Source organism: Oncorhynchus kisutch, linkage group LG4 (genome assembly GCF_002021735.2).
Source record: "Oncorhynchus kisutch isolate 150728-3 linkage group LG4, Okis_V2, whole genome shotgun sequence".
NCBI lineage: Eukaryota > Metazoa > Chordata > Actinopteri > Salmoniformes > Salmonidae > Oncorhynchus > Oncorhynchus kisutch.
The window spans coordinates 24,486,108-24,500,413 of record NC_034177.2 but is presented as its reverse complement, the minus strand read 5'-3'; the positions used below and the strand labels follow the sequence as shown (position 1 = coordinate 24,500,413).

At 42.3% G+C, this 14,306-nt stretch overlaps 1 long non-coding RNA gene across 1 annotated transcript; it reads left to right on the top strand.

The window, feature by feature from the left end:
- Positions 1-3,155: 3,155 nt before the first annotated feature.
- LOC116373434 (uncharacterized) lies at positions 3,156-7,632 on the top strand. The gene is made up of 3 exons (XR_004209577.1): positions 3,156-3,262; positions 3,362-3,474; positions 5,973-7,632. It is a non-coding gene; the product is annotated as an uncharacterized LOC116373434 (long non-coding RNA).
- The last annotated feature ends 6,674 nt before the right edge of the window (positions 7,633-14,306 follow it).

Genomic DNA, 14,306 nt, shown 5'->3' with positions numbered 1-14,306 from the left:
ACACAAGTATAAACACCATGGGACCATGCAGCCATGATTCCGCTCAGGAAGGAGACGCGTTCTGTCTCCTAGAGATGAACGTACTTTGGTGCGAAAAGTGCAAATCAATCCCAGAACAACAGCAAAGGACCTTGTGAAGATGCTGGAGGAAACAGGTACAAACGTATCTATATCCACAGTAGAACAAGTCCTATATTGACATAACCTGAAAGGCCGCTCAGCAAGGAAGAAGCCACTGCAGCCATGAAAAAGCCAGACTATGGTTTGCAACTGCACATCGGCACAAAGATCTGACTTTTTGGAGAAATGTCCTCTGGTCCGATGAAACAAAAATAGAACTGTTTGGCCATAATGACCATCATTATTGAGCAAGCAGCATACCACCCTGCATACCACTGCTGGCTTGCTTCAAAAGCTAAGCAGGGTTTGTCCTGGTCAGTCCCTGGATGGGAGACCAGATGTGGATGGAAGTGGTGTTGGAGGGCCAGTAGGAGGCACTCTTTCCTCTGGTCTAAAAAATATCCCAATACCCCAGGGCTGTGATTGGGGACACTGCCTTGTGTAGGGTGATGTTAAATGGGTGTCCTGACTCTCTGAGGTCATTAAAGGTCCCATGGCACTTATTGTAAGAGTAAGGGTGTTAACCCTGGTGTCCTGGCCCTCAAAAAAACTTCACAGGGCCTCCCGGGTGGTGCACCAGAGACCCTGGGTTCGTGCCCAGGCTCTGTTGTAACTGACGGGGAGGTCCATGGAGCGACGCACAATTGGCCTAGCGTCATTAGGGAGGGCTTGGCCGGTAGGGATATCCTTGTTTCATCGTGCAGCAGTGACTCCTGTGGTGGGCTGGGAGCAGTGCACGCCAACCAAGGTTGCATGGTGTTTCCTCTGACACATTGGTGCGGTTGGATGCGAGCTGTGTTAAGAAGCAGTGCGGTTGTTCACCTAATAATCCCCAGTTTACAATTGGCTCATTCATCCCCTGTAACTATTCCCCAGGTTGTTATGAGAATGTGTTCTCAGTCAACTTACATTACTGGTGTAAACCACTGCACCACCCAGGAGGCCCTGTGAAGTTTTTTTGAGGGCCAGGACACCAGGGTTACATTTAAAAAAAAATGTAATTATGTTCAGAGGAAAAATGGGGAGGCTTGCAAGCCAAAAAACACCATCCCAACCGTGAAGCACGGGGTGGCAGCATCATCTTGTGGGGGTGCTTTGCTGCAGGCGGGACTGGTGCACTTCACAAAATAGATAACATCATGAGGATGGAAAACTATGTGGATATATTGAAGCAACATCTCAAGACATCAGTCAGGAAGTTTAAGCTTGGTCGCAAACGCCAAGCATACTTCAAAAGTTGTGGCAAAATGGCTTAAGGACAACAAAGTCAAGGTATTGGAGTGGCCATCACAAAGCCCTGACCTTAATCCCATAGAGAATTTGTGGGCAGAACTGAAAAGGTGTGTGTGAGCAAGGAGGCCTACAAACCTGACTCAATTACACCAGCTCTGTCAGGAGGAATGGGCCAAAATTCACCCAAGTTATTGTGGGAAGTTTGTGGAAGGCTACCCGAAAGGTTTGACCCAAGTTAAACCATTTAAAGGCAATGCTACCAAATACTAATTGAGTGTATGTTAACTTATGACCCACTGGAATAAATCATTTTCTCTACTATTATTCTGACATTTCACATTCTTAAAATAAAGTGGTGATCCTAACTGACCTAAGAGAGGGAATATTTACTAGGATGAAATGTCAGGAATTGTGAAAAACTGAGTTTAAATGTATTTGGCTAAGGTGTATGTAAACTTCCCACTTAAACTGTAAATGTAATAATGTCTGACTAGTATGGGACTTGATAGACTACAATAACAAGGTTCAATATGGAATATTCCTGTAAAATATGTGATCACATATTTTGGTATTAAAGTTTGAAAAGATCAGAAAGAACCAATTAAAATGCCTCCCCTATTGTAGAGAAAATTGGAAAAATATTTAACCCCTTGTTATTAAGAGATCTTTCTTTATCTGGACGTGTACTTTTGTCAACATTTGCTAAACACGTGTATGTGACAATTACATTTGATTTTGATTTAGCTAGCTAGTTAACGTTCTCACCAGTCGTGTAGTCAGACTTGCTAGCTAACATTAGGCCAGCACCAGGGCAAGGATAGTTGGTTAGCTAGAATGTCACCACTTACAAAAGTCTGACTACACGAACGGTGAGCTAATGTTAACTAGCTAGCTAAATATCACCAGGTTACCTAGCTAGTTAGACACCTTGGTTGACTAGTTATCTACATCTGCTAAAGTTGGCTAGCTAGCTCACAAAGGACTTGCGGGCTCAATGTTTCCCCATACAAAACACAAACGTTTTTGTTCCATGAGTGCATCTGTACATGACGAATCAAATGACCTGTGAAGTCAGTTATACATATCAGCAGGGATATAAATTAAGCTAGCCCGAGGCTAGAACTTTTCTGACACAGCAGTAAAATACTTAGTAGAACATGTGCCAAACTAGCCTAACACAGCAGTGAAATTTTGCCTTTACAAACATCACATGCCACAGATTTAGGACCTGAATGTAGAAATCATGGTCGGCAGGCCGGTACCCAAAATCCTTATGTTACATCCCTGCATGTCAGTGACTACACAGCTTATGGTTTAAACTTTCCTCTTGATAATTAGAATCAGAAGTACAGTTGTATATGTAACGGATGTGAAACGGCTAGCTTAGTTAGCTGTGGTGCACGCTAAATAGCGTTTCAATCGGTGACGTCACTTTCTCTGAGACCTTGAAGTAGTGGTTCCCCTTGCTCTTTTCTTTTTTTATCTTACAGATGGGCCTACCCGAAACCCAGTGACAACACTTGGGTCTGCAGCTGCCATTTTTCGGTGGGAAAGAAAAAGGGCCCTGTATTTACCAGAAAAGGAAGCTCATCCACCATGGCAGAAGTGGAAGATCCAGACTGATGATTGGGAAACAAGAACAAACAATGAGGCATGAGGTTTGAGTGTTGATGGACCACTTGGCAAATTGTCCAAGGGGAGTTTGTGTTATGATAAACAATGCATTTTCTGTCCAGATAAAGATGTTGATACGGCATTGAAAAATACCCATCATTGATTAAATGTATCTTTGTTTTTCCAACAGAACATCCTTTGAACCATCTGATGCATGGACATCCTGTGCCGGGGTGATCTGAGCATAAGCGTCCAGTTGTGGAGACTACAGCACATCGAGCCTGTGGACAGATAGGTCAATAACTCATCAAATACGATACAATATTGTGTAAAACATTGAATTTGTAGCTGCATCAAAATTCTGACTTCATGTCCCCTTTTCCCCATGTTTTAGACAAGAGGCTTGACCTGCGGAACATCAGGCGCACCCCACGAGAAGCAGTGCATGATCAACGCCACGCTCAGCAAGGACATCTGCTGGAAGTGATGTACTCTTTCATTCTGGGGGTAAGATATACAGTACTCGTCAAATGTTTGGACACACCTACTCATTAAAGGGATTTTCTTTATTTGTACTATTTTCTACATTGTAGAATAATAGTGAAGACATCAAAACTATGACATAACACATATGGAATCATGTAGTAACCAAAAAAAAGTTTAACAAATCTAAGTATATTTTACATTTGAGATTCGTCAAAGTAGCCACTCTTTTCCTTGATGACAGCTTTGCACACGCTTGGCATTCTCTCAACCAGTTTCATTGGGTAGTCACCTGGAATGCATTTCCATAAACAGGTGTGCCTTGTTAATTTGTGGAATTTCTTTCCTTCTTAACCTCTCTAGGGTACGTGGGATACTAGCGTCCCATCTGGCCAACATCCAGTGAGGTTGCAGAATGCCAAATTCAATTACAGAAATGCTCATTACAAAAATTCAGAAAACAAAACATATTTTACATAGGTTTAAAGATGAACTTCTTGTTAAACCAACCACAGTGTCATATTTATAAAATGCTTTTCGGCGAAAGCATACCTAGCCCAGAACATACCTAGCCCAGAACATAGCCCAGTTGACAAATGAATACAAACAGTAACCAGCCAAGCAGAAGCGTTACAAAACTCAGAAACAGAGATAAAATTAATCCCTTACCTTTGATGATCTTCATATGGTGGCAATCAGAAGACATTCATTTACTCAATAAATGTTCCTTTTGTTCGATGAAGTCTCTTCATATCCAAAAACCTCCGTTTTGTTAGCGCGTTTTCTTCAGTAATCCACAGGCTCAAACTCAGTCAAAACAATCAGACAAAAAAATCCAAATTGTATCCGTAAAGTTCATAGAAACATGTCAAACGATGTTTATATTCAATTCTCAGGTTGTTTTTTAGCCTAAATGATCTATAATATTTCAACCGGACAATGACGTCGTCAATATAAAAGGTAAACAAGAAATGCACATGCGCCTGAAAAAGCTCTTCGACACGTTAGGGTCCACTCGTTCAGACTGGTCCTACTCCCTCATTTATAAGAATAGAAGCCTGAAACGATTTCTAAACACTGTTGAAATCTAGTGGAAAGCATAGGAACTGCACATGGAGTCCTAAGTCAATGGATACTGTAATGGCATTGAATAGAAACTACAAAACCAACAAAAAAAACTACTTCCTGAATGGATTTATCAGGTTTTGCCTGCTAAATCAGTTCTGTTATACTCACAGACACTATTTTAACAGTTTTGGAAACTTTAGAGTGTTTTCTATCCAAATCTACCAGTTATATGCATATCATATCTTCTGGGCCCGAGTAGCAGGCTGTGTAATTTGGGCATGATTTTCATCCAAAACTCAGAATACTGCCCCCTACCCTAGAGAGTTTAATGCATTTGAGCCAATCAGTTGTGTTGTGACAAGGTAGGGGTGGTATACAGAAGATAGACCAAGTCCATATTATGGCTAGAACGAAAAGGAAGAGCCAGAGTTACCTCTGCTGCAGAGGATAAATTCATTAGAGTTAACTGCACCTCAGATTCCAGCCCAAATAAATGCTTCACGGAGTTCATGTAAGAGACATATCTCAACATCAACTGTTCAGAGGAGACTGTCAGAATCAGGCCTTCATGATTGAATTATTGCAAAGAAACCACTACTAAAGGACACCAACAATAATAAGAGACTTGCTTGGGTCAAGAAACACGAGCAATGGACATTACACCGGTGGAAGTCAAAATTTGAGATGGTTTGGGATGAGTTGGACCGCAGAGTGAAGGAAAAGCAGCCAACAAGTGCTCAGAATACTTGGGAAATCCTTCAAGGCTGTTGGAAAAGCATTCCTCATGAAGCTGGTGGAGAGAATGCCAAAAGTGTGCAAAGCTGTCATCAAGGTAAAGAGTGGCTACTTTGAAGAATCTAAAATCTAAAAAAGTTTTTTTAACACGTTGTTGGTTTCTACATGATTCCATATGTGTTATGGAATCACAGTTGTGATGTCTTCACTATTATTCTACAATGTAGAACATTGTAAAAATAATGAAAACCCTTGAAGGAGTAGGTAGCCTAGTGGTAAGAGCGTTGGTCTTGTAACCGGAAGGTTGTAAGTTCAAACCCCTGAGCTGACAAGGTATAAATCTGTTGTTCTGCTCCTGAACAGGCAGTTAACCGACTGTTCCTAGGCCGTCATTGAAAATAAGAATTTGTTCTTAACTGACTTGCCTAGTTAAATAAAGGTAAAATAAATAAAAAGGTTTATCCAAACTTTTGACTGGTACTGTAATTTAAACATCACAGATATAAATTCCCAATGTGCCTATGATTCACAAATGTGAATCGTGTTGTACTACTGAATGAAACTGAAACTTGCCACTTTCCTTCAGCAAGATGTACATTCCCACTGTGCCCATGATAAAGTTTTGAGCAAAGCTTGTATATTATAACCTATTCTGGGAGCCTTGTGTGTGTGTTTGAACTAAGTGGAATATGTTTGGACCATTCACTTCCCGAAAACAGGTACTGACAGGAGGAGCAATATGAGTCTGCTAGAGGCTGTCATGCTCAATGGGGTGTGTGATGGAAGCTTTGGGGTTCCACACAACGAAGAAGCAGGTGTCCATTCCAGGGATGTGGAGCTGACCTTGGACCTGGTGCCAGTAAGGATGGTCTTCACGGATAAAATCCTTTGACTTCACTGCCTCTTCAATGGTAAGGTCCCTTGCACCATAGGTACACTTGACCTCCATCACTGCTGTGGAGTTCACCAGACCATCTGGTGGGGCACCCAGGATCCCAGATCCTGTGACCCAAAGCCCTGATTCCTGCACATGCATCCCTAAAGCCATTTTGAATGCCTTGATGCCCTCCTTTTTGTTATCTGAGCCCCACATTACAGACAAAACCCCATCCAAAGACTAAGATTTTTAGCAGCGATGGAGTAACGCTCTTGGCCCTAACCACAGATTCATACTTGCTGGCCGTCGACCTCCTCCTCATTGTGTGCCAGTTACGGTTGGTGCGCTGTCCAACTGTTGCCTGCCGTATAGCCTCCTACTGCTCCACCGAGAGCGCCATGACAGCCAGGATGCCTGCATGCCCCAGGTGCTCTTGAACAATGTCTGGTACAGAAAGGGATAACAAGGAGGGTAGCAGTTGTTCTGGCTCAGGTTCAAGGAGACATGCCATTCCACTGAACCTGCCCCAGAGACGGTTCCTTAGCCACTGAAGATCCTCCTCTGTGGGCTCTCAGGACAGAGGGTTGTAGTCTTTGGCCGGGTACAGGTCCTCCATTGACGGCACCTGGTTGTGCACGGCTGGCTTCCTCCACTCGCATTCCACATCCATATGGCCGATATTGTGAACCGCCAAAATAGCTGCATGGCTACCTGTATGAGCTCCACGGAGGCATTCTCATGTGGTAGAGAGAATCCCCTGGTCACCTATAGAGACCTGGCAAGGGGAAGGATGTGCCACATGCCTTTCTTTCAATGTGTGACTTTGAACACATTAGTTGTAAGAAATGTGCTATATAAATTAAGTTTGATTTGATTGATTACATTACAGATGTAGAATATTTAATAAACTGTCATTTTCAAGAGAACAAGTGCAGTTTTTCCATAAATGTATAATTGGTAACTTTGTCATGGCTTCAATAAGTAGTGAGTGCAGGAGTCAGGCACAGAGAGCAGGGTAGTTCAAAAGATGTGGATCTTTAATATTCCAACAAAACCAGAGAGACGGTCACGCCACACACACAAGGGCGCGTAACGTCCCAGTCCAAACAAACAGGACGAAACTGATCGGAAAAAAGAAACCACAGGAATAATCAAACACCATAAACAGAAAAACAAGCCCGCACAAAAGCCGGCGGGCCTACTGGGTTTAAATAGCCCACAACCAAACCTAAACACGAAACAGGTGCAAAAAATCAGACACAACTAAATGAAACAGAAAAGGGGATCGGTGGCAGCTAGTAGGCCGGCGACAATGACCGCTGAGCGCCGCCCGAACAGGAAGAGGCACCATCTTCTGCGGGATTCGTGACAAACTTGGGATTTTAACACTTGACTTATCAAACATATAGTGGGAAGGATTCTATAAAGCAAGATTGTGTGAATGCATGTACCACTCCGAATAAATAAATACTTTGCCTTTGAAGATTTGTCTCTGGTCATGAAACTACAATACAGGCTGTATGTCTAAACAAAATCAATTCTGAATGTCAATAGATTTTTGGATTCATTCTCATTAATGACAACACTCTGGTATCCATATCCTCTGGTTAATGATTATATAATTTATAAAAAATGTTGACAGCCGTATTCAACACATTGTGTTGTTAAGATGCTCAAACTGAACTTAATAGCTACACTCACCTACACAGGATAAACTTTATCCCTCATTCTGGCCCTGAGCAAATTGTTAAGTTGCCCCTCACTTTAGCTGCACTTCTCCACATGAGTAGACTTATAGTGGTCTTCTCCCTTTTTAAAGCTCTCATGCTCATCCTTGAAAATTGTCTTAAGGTCTGAAGTAGACATGGTTTACAAACAATCATCTAGGCTATTTTGTTTGTCTACTGCTCTGCTAACTAGCTAGCTAACGTGTAGTTTGTGGCTAGCTAAAACAGAGAAAGAGGACGCAAGAAGTTTAACACTTTATTCAATTAATTTCAATACAGCACATGGATTCATCATGGATTGGGTACAGGTCTCTGATCTGGTGGTGAATGTCAGCTGAAGTGCAGGAGCTTCCTGCAGGAATTTGTAGTCTTGCTGAGGTATTTTCTGTTGCAAATGAGCATTTTGACATTTTTAGAGTAAATTGAGGCGAATATATTGATCAAACTTACCTTGTCCGAGAGAGAATTACACGGTTATCAAAACATCACATCAATGTAAGCCTACACCAAACACACAGTTAATTTGAAATGTTTGTAAAATTCACGATGTGAAAAATGAATGGCGGAAAAACCATTGAAACCATTTCCGTGTTGTTATGGGTACTGTGGCGGACTATATGGCCAACCGGTGGCTTCAAAGCCTCTCATCAGCAATCCAGGGTTTATATACATTCAAATCAGCATTGGAAAAAAGCACAAGTTTAAGTTTGTTCTACCTGAGCAAGTCTGACCACAAGTCAAAGACCACTATGATGACACACCAAATGCATTTGATGGATCCTTTTTTGTCTTCTTCTAATGTAATCCTAAAGTAACTGAAAGTAATCAGATTACGTTACTGAGTTTGGGTAATCCAAAAGTTACATTACTGATTCAAATGTTGTAGAGGTAACTAGGAACTGTTACATTTAGAAAGTTACCTACCCAACACTGTTGGTTTAATCAGTCTATAGACAAGGTATGACAGCAATCAATGCTTTGGTTTTGTTTCCCTGGCACTGTTTCCACATGCTAACATTTTAACATGCCAAATCATGAGACCAATTTTAACATTGTTTGTGCGTCATGTCCAATTAATCCCTAAGAACAATATCTCAAATTGATTGTGAAGCTCAACAAAGTTACTTATAGATGATTTGAACACAAATGCTCAAATGTTAGTACGTGAAAACAGTGCCAGGTAAACTAAACCAAAGCATAGATTGCTGTCATACCTTGTCCATAGACTGCTTACAGGTTAAGGAAACCAATATTTCATTTTTTTATTTGGGTGAACTATCCCTTTAACTCATGTTGTGCAGATCCCCCTTCCATCTTAATTTAGGAATTTAAAAAGAGAGAAGGTATAGCCTATACTTTACTTACTTAATTCCCAGACCTGCTGTTTTTATTTAATTTATTACTATACATAAAAATATACTTCAGGTATTGTTTTATAATGGAACATATCCCTCTGCTATGTTAGATTCTTTTTTAAATACAGCGTTTTAACTGTTTTATCAACAGATGAGTGAGAAAGCAGTCAACCACTGCCATAAAAGGACAACTTGGCAGGACGTCAAAGTAAACTGTATTATTTGTGCATGATGCTTTATATTATGTATTTTCCTGTTTATAAAACGGAAGAGGATTATAACAACTTTACAAGTGCACACAGCTGGCCGGTGCTTACATTACAAGTTTGGAGGTTTCAGCATCTAAACTACTGAGTTTGTCTTTTTTCCTCGCCTCACAGATGATGATTCATTAAGAAATCAGCCAACCAGTGGAGGCTGCTGAGGGGAGGATGGCTGATAATAATAGTTGGAATTGAGCGAATGGAATGGCATCAAACACATGGAAAGCATATGATTGATTTATTTGATACGATTCCACTGATTCCGCGCCAGCCATTACCACGAGCCCGTCCTCCCCAATTAAGGTGCCACCAACCTCCTGAGAGGCCATCGTGTCCAAAAGCAGCCTATAGCCTAGGTAATAATAATAACATGGGGGGTGCTCATATTTGTCCTGTTACACACTTGTACAATGTGTTTTTTTGTGTATCCCAACTCCCCCTGAGACACCCACAGGGAGTGGGATCACGACCAGGGTCACCATTGTCCAGTGTCTCTGGAGAAATTTGTGTTAAGTGCCTTGCTCAAGGGCACCGTGACAGGTTTTCACCTTGTCAGCTCTGGGATCTGAACCAGTGACCTTTCAGTTACTGGTCTAATGCTCTAACCTTGAGGCTATGTAGTCTCTCTCAAGTGTTTATCCCATACACTCATCTGATATTGGAGGGTGCTATTGCAGCCCATTCCGTTAATTGACCAATAACAAAATACGGAGGCACAACTTTCAGTAGGGACGGTGGGAATATGTCCCCCCCACATTCTGAAATTGCATTTTTGTCCCCCCCCCCCCCCCCCCCAGTTTTATCATTGGAATGTGATACAAAATGAGGCGACGGTGTGCTTCAGGACCATGAGGACGGTGTTTGGAGTGTTTATCCGACTGGATAAACATTTATTTTGAATATTATGTCCCCTCCACCTTTAAAACCAAAGTTGCGCCCCAGACAAAATATATAGACATAAAACCCGCTATAAGTGACAAATATTTTACATTTAAATATAATAGCTGGGGTAAATGCAAAAATGGAAATAATGCAGTCAATGAGCATATAGTCTACCTACAGTAGGCTATTTTTTCTAGGTTGTTTTGTGGACATCAAAAACTTGTCCTACACTACTCTGTTGGTTTGGTTAGTGGGGAGATGGCTCTTAGACAATTATAGTGTAATCAATAAGAAGTATTTATATTTTAAACAATCAATTGAGTACCAAAACATTTACATTTGATAGAGAAATGGGCTACAGAGGTCACCCTTTGAATTATATAAATATTGCATCGACAGGGACAGTGTTAGACACTATATAAATATTTTACCTCCAAAAGAGGTCAGAGCAACCCTGACAAGAAGGGTTCCAGATTTGGTTAAAGATAGTATCATACAGTATGTCAAACCCTGGCCTATGGACCTGGCTTTCCCAGGAACAAAATAAAGACATTTGGCAACACCTAATGGTGAGAAAGAGAATCGTGTGCTTTTTTTTGCCTGACTTGTGAATTATATAATTTTTAAATAGTTTACTTATTCACACACACTTTAATACGGAAGTCCAGAACAGACATGAATAAAAAAGATCACAACATAACAAAAGTTGTTTTCTCGTGATCACAATATAATTTTCTCACGGTCAAGACATAACAAAAGTTGTAATGTCGAGATTAAAAACATAAATTTTATTCAAAGAAAAATCGCAAAAAGTATTTGATTTTACTCAAGACTTCTAATGATTGGTCTTAGTGCACTTCCCCTGTACCTGACAAACACTGTTCAATCTAACTTGCACACAATCGAAACACCCTATAAATAGGAGTGATTTTATTATTGCTACGCTAAGGGATGGCACATTTCATGCTAACATCATGCTTTAATTTGTGTTTGGAGCTCATTATCGGTTTATAAGTTAGAATGTTTGCAAGCTAAATGTCCTTACCCTGAGCTAAGAGCTTGTGAAAGAGCTAAGTAAGACCTGGTGGGGAATTTAAGCCCCGAACGATGCCTGACAGGCATCTCTGTCTCCCAGGCTGTGTGCCACCCCCAAGACCACAGCCAATCGCATGCAAGCAATGCAGCTAACTTGGCTAGTCTTGTGAGTGAGCCAGCTAGTTAGCTAGTTAGGTAGGTAGTAGTGTTACCTAGATAGCTAACTAGCATGTTTATTGTCAATGCTTTTTTTTAGATTGCGTAACTGATATGTGTATAATTGTAAGGGACACTTCATGTTTTATGGATAATATTTGCTTAAATGCCCTACAAGCACATTGTTATCAACACAGCCACAGGGCTCTTTGATGAGGTGGTTATCGTGCATCTGATGGCACCAAAGTTGATGGCTATTTTGTTAGTTTGTAACTAGTTTTTGTACATAATGTTGCTGCTACCGTCTCTTATGATCGAAAATAACTTCTGGACATCAGAACAGTGATTACTTACCTTAAACTGGAAGAAGTTTTTTACTTTAGCAAGTCTGAAGAGAAGGATATACTGCTTTCCCGGGAACAGGCCCAAATCCCGATAATTTGCGTGAAGAAAAGATGGAGGAAAAGGGGGCGCAGGTCGGGCTGCCTTCTGAGAATCCCTAGGCGAGTGAGCCACATACAATCATTGGAAAATACAATTGATGACCTACGATTAAAATTATCCTACCAACGGGACATTAAAACTCTAATATCTTATGTTTCACAGAGTCATGGCTGACGACGACACAGATAATATAGAGCTGGCGGGATTTTCCATGCACCGGCAGAACAGAGAAGCTGTGTCTGGTAAGACGAGGGGTGGGGGTGTGTCTTTTATTAAAATATATATATACATATTTATATTATATTGATTTTTTTCTCCCCAATTTCGTGGTATCCAATTGGTAGTTACAGTCTTGTCCCATTGCTGCAACTCCCAAACGGACTCTGGAGAGGTGAAGACCAAGAGCTGCGCGTCCTCCGAAACACAACCCAGCCAAGCCGCACTGCTTCTTGACACATTGCCCGCTTAACCCGGAAGCCAGCCGCACCAATGTGTCAGAGGAAACACCATACACCTGGTGACCATGTCAGTGGGCATTGCGCCCGGCCCGCCACAGGAGTTGCTAGTGCGCGATGGGACAAGAACATCCCTGCCGGCCAAACCCTCCCCTAACCCGGACGGCGCTGAGCTAATTGTGTACTGCCCCATGGTTCTCATGGTCGCAGCCGGCTGCGACAGAGCCTGGACTCAAACCAAGATCTCTCGTGCGATACAGTGCCGTAGACCACTGCGCCACTCGGGAGGCCTAAGGGTGTGTGTCTATTTGTCAATAACAACTGGTGCGCAATGTCTAATATTCAAGAAGTCTCGAGGTATTGCTCGCCTGAGGTAGAGTACCTTATGAGAAGCTGTAGACCACAATATCTACCAAGCGAGTACTCATCTATATTATTCGTAGCCGTCGATTTACCACCACAGTCCGATGCTGACACAAAGACAGCACTCAACCAACTCTATAAGGCCATAAGCAAACAAGAAAATGCTCATGCAGAAGCGGCGCCTCTAGTGACCGGGGACTCTAGATCACCTTTACTCCACATACAGAGATGCATACAAAGCTCTCCCCCGCCCTCCATTTGGCAAATCTGTCCATAATTCTATCCTCCTGATTCCTGCATACAAGCAAAAACTAAAGCAGGAAGTACTAGTACCAGCTCAATACAGAAGTGGTTAGATGACACGGATGCTACGCTACAGGACTGTTTTGCTAACACACACTGGAATATGTTCCGGGATTCATACAATTGCATTGAGGAGTTTACCACCTCAGTCATCGGCTTCATCAATACGTGCATCGACGGCATCGTCCCCACAGTGACCATATGTACATATCCCAACCAGAAGCCATGGATTACAGGCAACATCCGCATCGAGCTAAAGGGTAGAGCTGCCGCTTTCAAGGAGCGGGACAGTATTCTGGACGCTTATAAGAAAAACCGCTATGCCCTCAGATGAACCATCAAACAAGCAAAACATTAATAAAGGATTAAGATTGAATCCTACTACACCGGCTCTGACGCTCGTCGGATGTGGTAGGGCTTGAAAACTATTACGGACTACAAAGGGAAACCCAGACGCGAGCTGCCCAGTCCTGCGAGTCTAACAGACGAGCTAAACGCCTTTTATGCTCGCTTCGATGCAAACAACACTGAAGCATGCACAGGAGCACCAGCTGTTCTGGATGACTGTGTGATAACGCTCTCGGTAGCCGATGTGGGCAAGACCTTTAAACAGGTCAACATTCACAAAGCCGCGGGGCCAGACAGATTACCTGGACGTGTACTCAAGCATGCGCGGACCAACTGGCAAGTGTCTTCACTGATATTTTCAACCTCTCCTTGACCGAGTCTGTAATAGCTACATGTTTCAAGTAGACCACCATAGTCCCTGTGCATAAGGAAGTGAAGGTAACCTACCTGAATGATTAACGCCCTGTAGCACTCACGTCCATAGCCATGAAGTGCTTTGAAAGACTGGTCTTGGCTCACATCAACAGCATCATCCCGGATACCCTAGACCCACTCAAATTCGCATACCGCCCCAACAGATCCACAGACGATGCTATCTCTATTGCACTCCACACTGCCCTTTCCCACCTGGACAAATGGAACATACTATGTGAGAATGCTGTTCATTGACTACAGCTCAGCGTTCAGCACCATAGTGCCCAAAAAGCTTGTCACTAAGCTAAAGACCCTGGGACTAAACACCTCCCTCTGCAACTGGATCCTGGACTTCCTGATGGGCTGCCCCCAGGTGGTAAGTGTAGGCAACAACACATTAGACACACTGGTCCTCAACACTGTGGCCCCTC